The 15,233-nt window shown below is 47.0% G+C and overlaps 2 protein-coding genes across 3 annotated transcripts in view; both read left to right on the forward strand.

The window, feature by feature from the left end:
• Positions 1-15,233, forward strand: part of LOC101740450 (uncharacterized) — a 960,210-nt gene that overhangs the window by 437,532 nt on the left and 507,445 nt on the right. The gene's annotated exons all lie outside the window — the stretch shown is intronic.
• LOC101741428 (lysosome membrane protein 2) overlaps positions 5,913-15,233 on the forward strand; it is an 83,289-nt gene continuing 73,968 nt past the window's right edge. The window contains exon 1 of one of the 2 annotated variants that reach the window (XM_004925223.5): positions 5,913-6,419. The gene's annotated coding sequence lies outside the window, so the exon portion shown is untranslated. The remainder of the gene's footprint in view (positions 6,420-15,233) is intronic. The other variant, XM_062668926.1, reaches the window with a different exon arrangement.

A 15,233-nucleotide genomic window follows, 5' to 3' on the forward strand; every position in this document is an offset into this window, starting at 1 on the left:
GTGCTTCGCAGAATCTACCACCGGATCGGAAACGCGACCCACTGAGAAGATCCGGCGAGAAACTCAGTGGGCTGTGTCTGAGAGTTAATTTACTCGTCGAGCCCTTCGTCGCAAGCGACGGGTTCGACGAGAACGGTGACCGGTGCTTGAAGTACCTAAAAGCACCGTTAGTGGATCAGGAGGATCCGAGATGACGTGTTTTGGGCGACGTCGACTGCTTTCCATTCTGTCCGCAGGATCGGGAATGTAGTTACCGGCGGCCACGATGAGAGGGTTCTCGTGTCGTGCCGCTTTATCGAAGTGGCGCATGGACGCCGACTGAAGATACTTACTGATGGACTCTAAGTCCAGGTCGTCATGGAGGTCGACGTTCCTGACGAACCACGGGGCTCCGACGGCTATCCTGCAAAAACGGGATTGAATAATTTGAAATGTTTTTAGGTGTATGCGGGCCGCGTGAGCGAACACTACACTTGCATAAGTCATGACGGGGCGTATGCAAGTTTTGTAGAGTGTCACCTTATTTCTAAGGGACATTTTACTTCGCCTACATATCATCGGGTAGAGACGTCCTAGAATGAAGGCGGCACGGTCGCGTACCGTCTTAATGTGGGGGCGGAATGTCATCCTACTGTCGAGGGTGACGCCTAAGTATTTGACCTTCGGGGCCCACGGTATGGGCTGGTCGAACATCGTGATTGGGCGAACGGCGGGGGCGGGGGTGTTGACGCGCCTAGTCGGGAGAGGGATGCTCAGCGTGGTGTTCGGAGGGCGACCCCTTTTGAAGAGCACCGCTGTGCTTTTCGTGGGGTTGATGTCGATGCGCCACTTCCGGAACCACTGTCCCATGGTGGTAGCTGCGGTCTGAAGTCGTCGATGAAGCAACGCCTTCTTCCTACACGAGTAGTAGATGGCGGTGTCATCGGCGAAGAGCGCCAGATGGGTCTCCGGAGACCGGGGTATATCATTGATATACAAACTGAATAGTAACGGGGAGAGGGCGGAGCCTTGCGGGACTCCGGCTGTGACGTGACGGGGCCGGGAACGCGTTCCCTCGACTCGATATCGGAACGAACGGTTCGACAAGTAGTCTCGTATGATGAGCACGAGTCTGTCTGGCACTCCCATGTTATACAGTTTGTATATCAAACCGTTGTGCCAGACTTTGTCGAACGTCTTCGCTATATCGAAGAAGAGGGCTCCTGTCGGAATGGCCACCACACCATCTATAGCAGTAATGCCTTTCGGTTTGATGGATAAGGCCGCCGTTGTACTTTAAAATCTGAGACACAGAACTCATGTCTCAAGGTGGGTGGTGGCATTTACGCTGTCGATGTTTATGAGCTAAGGTAGGTAGCCATTTAACACCAAGTAGGCCGTCTAACCGCTTAAGCAATTAAAAACAAATGTTAAACCAAGACCAAACTTATTTCCATCGAAACTGTTCAAGCCATTGTGGGGATTACCCTGAACACATACTGCAACAAATATGTGTGAACAGTCTTGTTATTTAACTAGTTGTCATTTGTGGGAAAGTCCTTGTTTTTGAAAGAAAAAAACTGCATCTAAGTACTTTTTTATTGCCCTTGTAGGCAGACGAGCATACGGCCCCCCTGATAGTGAGTGGTTGGGTGATTACCGTCGCCCATGGACTTGCCAGGGTAATGCCAGGAACAGAGCCAAGTCGCTGCCTACCAAAATAAGTGAAATGTCTAGCTTAATTTTGATAATTTGGAAGCAGACGAACGCGTGTGATTAACAAGTTTGTTTGCTCATTGTCTTGGTGTTTGATATTTGCATATAGGACCAGACAGCGAGTGATTTGGCCCAACTATTTATTTATTAGTTTCGTGTTCAGCTACCATCATAGTGGCGAGGTAAAGTATCAGTTTGAAGTCTAATCAAGAGTATTAGTTAGAGTCCAGAATCACCTGAATACCATGTTACGATATATACCTAAGGACCTATAGACCTAGCTTTCCGTATATTTTTAAGGATGATTTAGTGTAATACAAAATTATAATTTGCGTAATCACTGGTGGTAGGACCTCTTGTGAGTCCGCACGGGTAGGTACCACCACCCCGCCTATTTCTGCTGTGAAGCAGAGATGCGTTTCGGTTTGAAGGGTGGGGAAGCCATTGTAGCTATACTGAGACCTTCAAACTTATATCACAAGGGGGGTGTCGCATTTACACTGTAGATGTCTATGGGCTCTAGTAACCACTTAACACCAAGTGGGCTGTGAGATCGTCCACCCATCTAAGCAATAAAAAAAATATAAAAAAATACAGCCAAAGATTCGTGGGTCGCGTAGTATCGTAACCCTTTAAGACGAGATTTAGAAACAGTCCTTTTCGGGAGGCAGTGACCTGGCTCTGGGCTCGTTAGCATGAGACGGGCCGTTGCTTGCTTATTATACAAAAAAGGCAACATGCTATTGCGGTGGGGCAGCCGTAATAAACCCTAATTGAGACTTGAATCTCACGGGTCAATGTAGTCGATAATGACTTTGCGTTATGTGGGCTCGTAGTTAGTTTGTCGATGTTGGGCAATTAAAATAGAACTAAAAGTTCTAGTCTTCAAAACTCTACCTCCACTATGATGTAAGGGCAGATTGACTTATACAAAACTTTTAATTAGTTCGTTGAAAAATTATGGTCATTTCTAATCAAATCAAATCAAATCAAAAAAAAATTATTCAACATAAATGAAAGTACATACTTGTTGAACGTCAAAAGAACTACCGCCAATTCACAAAAACTAGCCTCCGTCCTGAGAAGAATTGGCAAGAAACTCGCGGGCATGTTTTTTTTTTTATATTAGATTTTTTGTTAAATATTCATTTTTACAATGAGTATTATAACAAAAACAACATATATTATAACAATAAAATTTCATTCGCCGTCTGCAAATTGCTGTTTGATTTTCTCATAAAAATAATACTATATCTACACAAGCGTAGATTGTCTGCGTAGCTTAACTTTGAAAAGTCATTTGAAATAAATATCATAATAGTAGTTTTGTAACTTTGGATGTAGTTTTTCAGACGTCGTTAGCGATTTTTTTAAAATGCATTTTAATCTCAGCCAAATTGAGATTCAAGTCTTGAGGTGAATGAAATGTTCACATTGTTGTGTCTAGCGGAGTGGCTATAAAAACTCAGAGATTCCAAACTCTTCCTACAAAATCGCAATGAATCATCAATGATAATTTAGCGCCGGACACTCAATGCTTTGTTGGTCAACAGCAAAAAGCCCGGTACGACGTCATTAATAAAAAAAAACATACCTTTCACCGGCTCATTGAATTAATTGAAAGACACGATTTTACAGTTGTAGCACTTCCAGTGGGGATTGTTAATTAAGGCTGAGTAATTTATGCTTGTTCACATTGTGTCGCGTTCGCATGTGTTTGATTCTGACTGTAAACAGTTCTCCGGTGGTTACACTGCGTTTAACAGCAAGGCCATATGCAACTTTACAAGGTTCTTCATAAGTTCTCGTTGATAGACGAGCCAGCAATAACAAGGACTTCATAACCGGCTATGCTATAGCATTGAGAAATGTATCGGGCATTTCTGAGAAGCGCGGGGAGGTGCCAACTTTTTGTCTATTTTCGCGGAGTGCTCATGCTCGGATTGCAGTTAAGCCATTGAGAGTTAGAACTTATGTTTCAAGGTTTGGAACTACAGGTTTGAGGAATAACTTAGTACTAGACGCGCAACGATGCTCATAGAATGCGATAAAAAGTTATATTAAAAGATTTACGAGTAACTTTTCTCCTACATGTTCACTGATAGCCTAAGGGGCTATTTCAGGTACACGCGTATGGGTAGGTGAGCTCGTAGGTTCAATCTGAAAGAATTTGTTAACCCTTTTTTTTCTTTTCTGCAAAAGCAGTTCTTCGCGTAATCTACCACCGGATCGGAATCGCGACCTACTGATACGATCCGGCGAGAAATTCAGTGGGCCGTCTATGGGTTAGTTCGCTTAGGACGGTGACCGGTGCTTGAAGATACCAAAAGCACCGAGGTTGCATCTCGGGGATTGACGAGTATTGCAATATTCGATGAGACAGGTTTTATCGCTAAAAGCGAGCCCTTTCAGACAAGTGTTTTTTCCTTCTTTTTTTGTTATTGCTTAGATGGGTAGACGAGCTCACAGCCCACCTGGTGTTAAGTGGTTACTGGAGCCCATAAACAACTACAACGTAAATGCGCCACCAACAGGCATAAGTTCTAAGGAGTCAGTATGGTTACAACGGCTGCCCCACCCTTCAAACCGAAACGCATTATTGCTTCACGGCAGAAATAGGCAGGGTACCCGTGCGGACTCACAAGAGTTCCTACCATCAGTAAAATTCTGAAAAAAATACAGCAGGTCTGTATGTGTTTTAATCTTATAACTAATTTATCTGTAGTTTTTTTTTTTTTTTTTTTTTTTTTATTGCTTAGATGGGTGGACGAGCTCACAACCCACCTGATGTTAAGTGGTTACTGGAGCCCATAGACATCTACAACGTAGACGCGCCACCCACCTTGAGATACAAGTTCTAAAGTCTCAGTATAGTTACAACGGCTACCCCACCCTTCCAACCGAAACGCATTACTGCTTCACGGCAGAAATAAGCAGGGCGGTGGTACCTATCCGCGCGGACTCACAAGAGGTCCTACCACCAGTAATTACGCAAATTATAATTTTGCGGGTTTGATTTTTATTACACGATGTTATTCCTTCACCGTGGAAGTCAATCGTGAACATTTGTTGAGTACATATTTCATTAGAAAAATTGGTACCCGCCAGCGGGATTCGAACACCGGTGCATCGCTTCAACACGAATGCACCGGACGTCTTATCCTTTAGGCCACGACGACTTCTTAGAGATCGATTCGAGATTAGTGTAGGTTAGCGAAATCTTTTCACGTAATTTCAAGAATTTTTACGAATGACTTCCACGATGAAGGAATAACATCGAGTAATAAAAATTAAAATTAAACCCGCAAAAATTTTAATTTGCGTAATGACTGGCGGTATTGTGTCTCGTGAGTCCACACGGGTAGGTACCACCATGCTGCCTATTTCTGCCGTGAAGCTGTAATGCGTTTCGGTTTGAAGGGTGGAGCAGCCGTTATGCTGTAGAATTAGAACTCATGTTTGAAGTTGGGTGGCGCATTTACGTTGTGGATGTCTATGGGCTCCAGTAACCACTTAAAACCAGGTGGGCTGTGAGCTCGTCCATCCATGTACGCAATAAAATAAAAAACAAGAAGCAGGGTTCAAATTCGACAGATATTAAACTCTTTTTTTCTTCTGCAGATAATTCCTTGGAGCTGGGTTTTCGCTTATACGGATTTTGACCTACGGATGGTTCTGGAGTCACTTGTGCACAACGTTTCTCCAATTGTCATCTACGACAATAATTAAAGTTCTGAAATGAGGCTTTAAAACCATCCAATGGATTGACCGAATCTCTTGGAGCCTCTGGGTCTACGCAGAGATGTTTTCATAGGTCTTTTCTGCCACGTACCTTCCGGGTTTGAAATTAAATCCCCTATACGGTGTTTCCCGAGCGCTGTCACATGTCCTTCTGTAAAAGAGACTTGCAAAGAATACTCAGCCGTAGGCAGCGGCTTGGCTGTACCCCTGGCATTGCTGACGTCTATTAGCGACGTAATCGCTCATAATCAGGTGGGCCGTATGCTCGTCTGTCAATGCTAAAAAAACAACACAATGTTCTTAAGAAAGCGAACAATGATACCACCTATAGTGAGATTGTCTGGTGAGATATAAAATTTTAATAAAACCATTTAGGAGACATAAAAATTTATGTTACGACATGGGTAATTAATTAATTCACTCGTGTTTTTTTTTACAAAAAGCGCATTATATTTCGCGCGGGAGTTTGTTGTATTCCATTCGTGCGAGCTTTTTAATCGCGGCTAAACGACTTAACGTCCTTCTCAAAAGCTACGTGATCACCGAAGCTCTTGGTCACTACAATATGAATGACATTGCTTGCATTAAAACGCGAGGTAATTTTCAAATGCTTATTTTTTATAAGAGCTTTCGAATAGGTCAATTAAAGTGTAATGTCACATAAATTTCGCACATTAATTGGACCTTCCTGAATGACGTACGAAGAGAAACATCATTAATTATGAATACGTCACAAATACGAAAGGTTCAAACAAGTTTTGGTGAAAAAGGTCGAGATAATTTTACTAATATATTACACGTATGAACGGATGTTTGGGGATCATTTTAAGATTGTTTTTCTGCGGCATCGCTTGTGTTAAGTTTAACTGAATTTTGCTTGGTAATTTTAAGTTTTAAGGTTCAATGTTTTAAGTGTTATTTTCAATTGACATCTCTGTGATTGGTGCCGGCGTTTTGGTTTTAATTAATTTGGGGGACTTCTGGTGAGTACGATGAATTATTTTTTTAGATTAAATAAAAAAAAACAGCTTTTGTTTAAAAAAAAATTAGTGTTTGAAATAAAATAATCAATTTTTATTTTTTTATTTTATTTATTATATGGAATTTCTACGGATTATGCATAATATTATTTATTTACATATTATTTACATTAAAAACATATTACTTGAAAAAATGAACATCACTATTTTAGTTTAGTTGTTAACAATAATATTCTATATTTGTAGTCTTTATTGAAATTATTATAAATGAAAACAAAAAAATGTGACTCCAAGAACAAAATATATTTTTTAAATATAAGAATGGTATTTCAGAGAAAAAATTTCCTTTCAAAGAAAATTTATATTTTTTAAAAGTCAAATGACGAAGAAATTTGCATTGAGCATGCATGAAAAAAAAAACCGAACATTTTTCTTCATTCTAGAGACCATTCTCTAGAATGGTCGAAACAGGTGTATATTTTTTTCGCGATACAGTTCTTGTGGTTATCCCTGAAGCACTTTAAAAATGAAAAAATATTTTTATTTCTCAATCATTGCAACGAAGCCATAACAACATTTTTGTTCGAACCTCCTGCAACATGTCACAATGACAAGCTACTACGGGACCCTGATTTTGTTAATATATATATATTCTTTTTTTTATTGCCTTTGTAGGCAGACGAGCATACGGCCCACCTGATGGTGAGTGGTTACCGTCGCCCATGGACTTCAGCAATGCCAAGGGCAGAGCCAAGCCGCTGCCTACCGCTTAATACTCTCCACAAGCCTCGTTTGAAGAAGGACATGTCATAGCGCTCGGGAAACACCGGCTTAGTTTGGCAATTTTCGCTACTGGAGTAGAGCGCCCTATATGAGCGCCTACAAGGGCAATAAAAAAAAAAGAAAAAAAAATATGATAAATAGTGATGACGCAGCCTTCTTTAAGTGAGACTTTTAAATGCATTTTGACGGTTGTGTGGGCAGCCGATTGCTATTGCCCCTGACATTGGTGTTGTCCATGAGGCAAGCTCTAACGACCGGTCTGGCCGCGGACTCGCCTGCCTTCGATAGCAATCTAAAACATGCAATCATTTTGTTATGCCTATAAATGAGAGATTTTTTTATTGCTTAAATGCGTTGGTTAGCGCACTGCCCACTCGGTGTTAAGTGGTTACCGGAGCTCATAGACATCAACAAAGAGACATGAGTTATAAGTCTTAGTTTTACATTAAAAGAGCTGCCGCCCTTTTTATTTTTTATTTATTGCTAAAATGGGTGGACGAGCTCACAGCCCACCTGGTGTTAAGTGGTTACTGGAGCCCATAAACATCTACAATGTAAATGCGCCACCCACCTTGAGATATAAGTTCTAAGGTCTCATATATACTTAGTCTGGCCATAATACTGTTACAATTAAAAATAAAAATAAAAATCTATTGCAAATAACATTTATTACTTTTACAGTGTGTTAGTTTAATACATAAATATAAAACAATTTAAAGTATAAAAAGATTATTCGAAGTGGTCTCCATTGGCTGCAATACAGTCCTTTAAACGTTGAGGCCAGTTATCAATAGAAGCACGCACTCTTTCCATGGGAAAAATTTTCACTGGCAATCGTACGGATTGTTTTAGGGACTCCAAATTATCATGGCGGTTAGAGCAAGCCGTACTCTCTAAAACTGACCATAAATCATAATCCAGCGGATTAAGATCGGGACTAGACGACGGCCAGTCTTCAGCTCTGATGAAGTCCGAAACGTTCGTTTCCAACCAAGACTGCGTAGACCGAGCTTTATGACCTGGCGCCGAGTCTTGCTGGAAGGACCTGTCTTGATTATATTATTGAACATGGTGTTGTTAAGGGGCTTCACTACCTTCTCAAGAATGGTATCTTGATACACTTGTGCCGATGTTTTGATACCTTTTTCACAAAAGTATGGCTCAGTCACTCCTTCATAGCTAATACCCCACCAAACCATCACTGAAGTCGGATAGTGCCCACGTTGCACTCTGTCGACTAATTGCGAAGCTTCCTTAGAGCTTTAAGCATAAATACGGTCATTTTGTTTGTTAAAATGTTGCTGAATTGTAAAAAATTTCTCATCCGTAAACAAAATTTTTCTATGACCTCCTTTGCGTACCGCTTCAGTAGTTGTTTCGATTTTACCACCCTATTCTCTTTTAAATTATCAGTTAAGAAATGACCAGTACGTCTCTTATAGGCTGCAAGTCCTAAGTCATCTTTTAAAATACGCGACATGGTTTTAGGTGCTATCTTCATCTCCCAAGATAAAATCTTTTGCTTTCGGAGAGGATTTCTTCGAATTCTTTCCCTTACTGCTTTGACCACCTTTTTCATACGAACACTACGTGCACGGCCAGATCTTTTTCTGTCACAAACAGAGAAGGTCTCCTTGCACCTATTAATAGCCCGGTACACAAACATTTTACTAATACCAAGCGTATGGAGAGCTTTAAAAATTGCATTTGGCTCCATACCTACTTTGTGTCATGCAATCACAGCGATTCGGTTCTCTTTATCAATCCACCCCATTTTAATATCGCAAAATATTGTACAATGTATTGGCGCCGAAATGAGAAAACTCAATGAGCAATCATATAAAAATGACAGATTCCAAATTCAAATGTAATATTTTGTTTATTTTTAATTGTAACAGTATTTATGGCCAGACTAAGTAGTTATAACGGCTGCCCCACCCTTCAAACCGAAACGCATTTACTGCTTTACGGCAGAAATAGGCAGGGGGGTTGGTGCTTCCCGCTTCCGTAGGTTTAACCCGCGATTCCCTACAAGTGACCCCTGGGTGGTGCAAAACGGGAGCCGAATACATAATCGGTGGTAGGACTTGTCCGACTGGCTGGCGACCACCCTCCAACTAGAGTCCGCCGCCAAATAGCCTAGCTGTGTTCCGGCGTGTGGGTTGGAGAGCCAGTTCTATTCCTTCCCTTTCCCCTTCCTTGCTGGGGGTGAGTCTTGGTGACGCCTGGAACATGCGGAGCAGACGTGCGTGCGAGCTCACGGGGCGTGATTGTTTGACGGGGGTATAGGGAGACCTAGTGAAACGGTATCCGCTGCCGCCCGCCGGTCAGTAGGGGACCTGAACCCGGGTGTCTCTACTAAACTCCGCCCCGGGAAGCTGTCCCGCCAACCGGTGTAAAATCCTGTCGTGCGGTCGTCGTGCCGGAGTCGGAGACCGGAGTGGATCCCGGCGATCGTACGCAGGGTGGACTGGGGGCCCTTCCATGCCCTGCGTCAGTCTCTCACGCAACCCGTGGTCGAGCACGTACTATGTTCCGCGCTTCATTCAGGTGTTGCCTCGATCTCACCTCCAACATCCTACCTCTCCTAATCCTACTCTCCAGAAATATAATTTATGAAGTCGAAAAAAAAGAAAAGGGTATTACAGGCGGTTCCCCATTCCACATTTAATGTGGATTTCAGCAATGTCAGGGGCCTACATAGCAACCTTGACGCCGTACACCACCACCTTGAGACGGCGCAGCCTGCCCTGCTTTTTTTAACGCAGACGCAGATATCTGCTCCGGACGATACCTCATACCTTGAATACCCCGGCTACGTATTGGAGCACAACTTCCTACGTAAAGCCGGGGTGTGCGTATTCGTCCGGGCGGATGTCTGTCGCCGTCTTCGGGGCCTCGAACAACGGGACCTGTCCCTATTGTGGCTGCGCGTGGATCACGGGGGCTGTATCCGAATCTACGCGTGCCTGTACAGGTCCCACAGCAGTGATGCAGGTTCAGCTCTGTTTGAGCATGTGCAAGAGGGGACTAACCGCGTGCTTGAGCAGTACCCATCTGCGGAGGTGGTGGTTCTTGGAGATTTTAACGCTCACCACCAAGAGTGGTTGGGGTCCAGAACCACTGACCTCCCGGGTCGGACTGCCTACGATTTCGCCTTGGCCTACGGCTTCTCCCAGCTGGTGACACAGCCCACCCGTGTCCCAGATATCGAGGGGCACGAGCCTTCTTTGTTGGACCTTCTGCTGACCACAGATCCGGCCGGATACAGTGTGGTGGTCGACGCTCCGCTAGGATCGTCTGATCACTGCCTTATTCGTGCTGCCGTACCACTCTCTCGTCCCGATCGTCGAAGGACGACCGGGTACCGTAGAGTTTGGCGGTATATGTCAGCAGATTGGGATGGATTGCGTGAATTTTACGCATCCTACCCATGGGGGCGGTTCTGCTTTTCCTCTGCTGATCCTGACGTCTGTGCGGACCGTCTTAAAGACGTGGTGCTCCGGGGGATGGAATTGTTTATTCCCTCCTCTGAAGTGCCCGTTGGGGGTCGCAGCAGACCCTGGTATAACAATGCCAGTAGGGATGGTGCACACCTCAAGCGGTCCGCATACGTGGCATGGGATAATGCCAGGAGACGTCGGGATCCTAACATCTCAGGGGAAAGGCGGAAATATAACGCCGCTTCCAGGTCCTACAAGAAGGTAATTGCCAAGGCGAAGTCGGAGCACGTTGCTAGAGTTGGCGAGCGATTAAAGAGCTATCCCTCCGGGAGCCGTGCTTTTTGGTCGCTCGCCAAAGCTGCAGAAGGAAACTTTTGCAGGTCTAGTCTCCCACCACTGCGCAAGTCCGATGACACTCTGGCCCACAGCGCGAAAGAGAAGGCTGACCTTCTGGTCAAACTCTTCGCCTCGAACTCGACTGTGGACGACGGGGGTGCCACTCCACCGAACATCCCCCAGTGTGATAGCTCCCTGCCGGATATCTGCTTCACACAGTGTGCAGTTAGGCGGGAGCTCCGACTCCTGGACGTCCATAAGTCGAGTGGGCCAGACGGCATCCCCGCAGTGGTTTTGAAAACGTGCGCCCCTGAGCTGACACCTGCGCTAACGCGTTTGTATCGCCTCTCTTATTGCGCTAACAGGGTTCCGTCTTCATGGAAGACCGCCCACGTCCACCCTATCCCCAAGAAGGGTGACCGGTCGGACCCGTCGAGCTATAGGCCTATCGCGATAACTTCCTTGCTTTCCAAGGTGATGGAGCGAATAATAAATACACAACTCCTGAAGTATCTTGAGGATCGCCAGCTGATCAGTGACCGACAGTACGGTTTCCGTCACGGTCGCTCAGCTGGCGATCTTCTTGTATACCTTACTCACAGGTGGGCTGAAGCCTTGGAGAGCAAGGGCGAGGCTCTTGCTGTGAGCCTTGATATCGCGAAGGCCTTCGACAGGGTCTGGCATAGGGCACTTCTATCGAAGCTACCATCTTACGGAATCCCCGAGGGTCTCTGCAAATGGATCGCTAGCTTTTTGGATGGGCGGAGCATCACGGTCGTTGTAGACGGTGACTGTTCTGATACCATGACCATTAACGCTGGCGTTCCACAAGGTTCGGTGCTCTCCCCCACGCTTTTCATCCTGTATATCAATGACATGCTGTCTATTGATGGCATGCATTGCTATGCGGATGACAGCACGGGGGATGCGCGATATATCGGCCATCAGAGTCTCTCTCGGAGCGCGGTGCAAGAGAGACGATCAAAACTTGTGTCTGAAGTGGAGAACTCTCTGGGGCGAGTCTCCGAATGGGGTGAATTGAACTTGGTTCAATTCAACCCGATAAAGACACAAGTTTGCGCGTTCACTGCGAAGAAGGACCCCTTTGTCATGGCGCCGCAATTCCAAGGAGTATCCCTGCAACCTTCCGAGAGTATTGGGATACTTGGGGTCGACATTTCGAGCGATGTCCAGTTTCGGAGTCATTTGGAAGGCAAAGCCAAGTTGGCGTCCAAAATGCTGGGAGTCCTCAACAGAGCGAAGCGGTACTTCACGCCTGGACAAAGGCTTTTGCTTTATAAAGCACAAGTCCGGCCTCGCGTGGAGTACTGCTCCCATCTCTGGGCCGGGGCTCCCAAATACCAGCTTCTTCCATTTGACTCCATACAGAGGAGGGCCGTTCGGATTGTCGATAATCCCATTCTCACGGATCGTTTGGAGCCTCTGGGTCTGCGGAGGGACTTCGGTTCCCTCTGTATTTTGTACCGTATGTTCCATGGGGAGTGCTCTGAGGAATTGTTCGAGATGATACCGGCATCTCGTTTTTACCATCGCACCGCCCGCCACCGGAGTAGAGTTCATCCATACTACCTGGAGCCACTGCGGTCATCCACAGTGCGTTTCCAGAGATCTTTTTTGCCACGTACCATCCGGCTATGGAATGAGCTCCCCTCCACGGTGTTTCCTGAGCGCTATGACATGTCCTTCTTCAAACGAGGCTTGTGGAGAGTATTAAGCGGTAGGCAGCGGCTTGGCTCTGCCCCTGGCATTGCTGAAGTCCATGGGCGACGGTAACCACTCACCATCAGGTGGGCCGTATGCTCGTCTGCCTGCTAGGGCAATAAAAAAAAAAAAAAAAAAAAGGGGGTGGTACGTACCTGCGCGGACTTACAAGAGGTTCTACCACCTCTATCTCTTTAAAACGAAATGTCTCCCCTGCCTGTCTAAAAGTAAGTAGCACTGTGGTACGCAGCCGTCCCTACCGCATCCAATGTTAAAACTCCTAATCTGCTTTTCAAGATATATTATTATCAAAATAACTCTTCTACTCATATCTGTTCATAAAATATTTATAACTACTGATACCATGCACCCCACGCTTTTTTTTTACAATAATATATTTTTTCCTTACACTATTTCTAATTTAAATTTATTAAAACTACTGGTCGCCACGCTATATGATTTATGCTCAGTTTTAGAGAGTACGGCTTGCTCTAAACGCCATGATAATTTGGAGACCCTTTTTTTTTTTTTTTTTTAACGCTGGGGAATCCATTTACGGATACCCGGTCGAGGGGGGTAACGAACCGGGTTATGTCGGACTCCGGCGCCTCCTGAGAGGAAGAAGGGGAGAAGAGAAGGGCCGAGGTCCTTCACCTCCCCCAATTTCTCACAGGAGACTACGCCTTGAAAAAGGCGCGCGAAGCACTTGCCCCGCAGAACGACTACCGACTAAACCCCATCGAGCTCCACCACACCGACTACACGAAACTTACGGTACCGCGATGCGCGCCGAAAGTCTCGCCTTAGGCGGTACCCGTACCAATGTTAAGACGGGATTTCATCCCCGGGAAAATCCCGTAGAACCTCGTCTCGGGCGACACACCGTGAGCGGCGCACAGGAGCCACCTTGCACCGCTTCACCACCGGACCAACAGTCGAGTGCCGGGAGCCCCCGCACCCGGCACTCGATAGTCCCTACGAGGGCTGAGCGGCGGCCTCTCGCACGCGCCGTCCACCCCGCCTTCTGCGCTGAGGAGCCGAAGAGGGATCCCATTCCCTTTCGCGCTCCTCAGCCTCACGAAGCGCCATGACCAAGTCACAGAACCCAGCCATGGCCTCCCACGAACTCCGGTCCTCTACCATACGGGCGACGATAGCCCTCAAAGAGAGGTCCTGCCCCAACACCGCGACGAGGTTTCGCCGCGGGTGCTCCCACCGTGGGCACGCTTCTAGCGCGTGCTGAGCGTCATCGTTCGGGTGCCCGCACTGGTGGCAGCCCGGATGTGGCTCCCTTCTGCAGACTCTCCACAGATACCTCCCGAAGCATCCATGCCCCGAAAGGCGAGGCGAGGGTGAGGCGAAAGGAGAGCTCACCATGTCGCCGGTCCGACCATGCCTCCAGCACAGGCACCAGTGCCTCGAGCGTGCGCTGACGAGTGGCCGAAGTTCGGCCGAGCTCCTCCAACAAGCGCTCTCTCCATTTGGCATACGCCAGACCACGCGCAGCATGCCTCCATCGATCGACAACCGACGGGCCGGGTGTCTGTTCCCGAGTCGAGGACTGTCTTCTCCGTCGGTATGTCGCGGCCAAGATTTCGGCCTCGAGGTCCCACGGTAAGGATCCGGCGAGGGCACAGGCCACATCCTGAGAGATGGTACGGTACCCCCTGATGACCCTCACCGCGAGCGCCCGCTGAGCTCTGAGCAGCAGAGCCGCGTTTCGCGCGGTAAGTGCGGGCGACCACACGGGAGCACCGTACAGGGCCATACTACGCACCACCCCCAGGTACAGTCGCCGGATACCGGCGCTGCATCCACCGGTGTTGGGAAGAAGACGGGTCAGCGCACCCGCCGTCCCCATCAGCCTTGGAACCAGCATTTTGAAATGGTGGTCGAATCTCCATTTGCTGTCCAACACAAGGCCCAAATACTTGAGCTTCGGCTGGACAGCAATGGTGACACCACCGACTACGAGATTCGCGCCTTGAGGCGGCCCCTCCCGAGCCGAGTGGAAGCACACTGCTTCGGATTTATGAAGGGCCACCTCGAGGCCGAGTCTCTTTATTCGACTCACCACAGTCGCTACACCTGCTACAGCCAGGATGGCTGCTGACCGGTAGTCGTCTCCGCGGGCCGTCACCAGCGTGTCGTCAGCGTAGCAAACCACTTCGACGCCACGCAGGTTAGCCCCACGGAGGACCCAGTCGAAGCCTATATCCCACAGGAGCGGACCCAGTACCGACCCCTGTGGAACCCCCCGCGACACTGTTTTCCGTCCCCACCCACTCCGCTCGGGGAAGACTACAGCCCGCCCTGAGAGATAATCTTCGATCAGATTGCGGAGACCGGTAGGCACGCGGTGAAATCGTAATGACTCCATGATCGTACTCCAGGGGATCGTGTTGAAGGCGTTGGCTATATCGATTGACACAGCCAATAGCACGCCCCCCCCAGAGCACGCCTGGTCGGTGAGGTCACGGACGCGCAAGACCGCGTCCACGGTCGACCGACCTCTCCGGAAGCCAAATTGGTT

The sequence above is a fragment of the Bombyx mori genome, chromosome 6, assembly GCF_030269925.1.
Source record: "Bombyx mori chromosome 6, ASM3026992v2".
NCBI classification, from domain to species: Eukaryota; Metazoa; Arthropoda; class Insecta; order Lepidoptera; family Bombycidae; genus Bombyx; species Bombyx mori.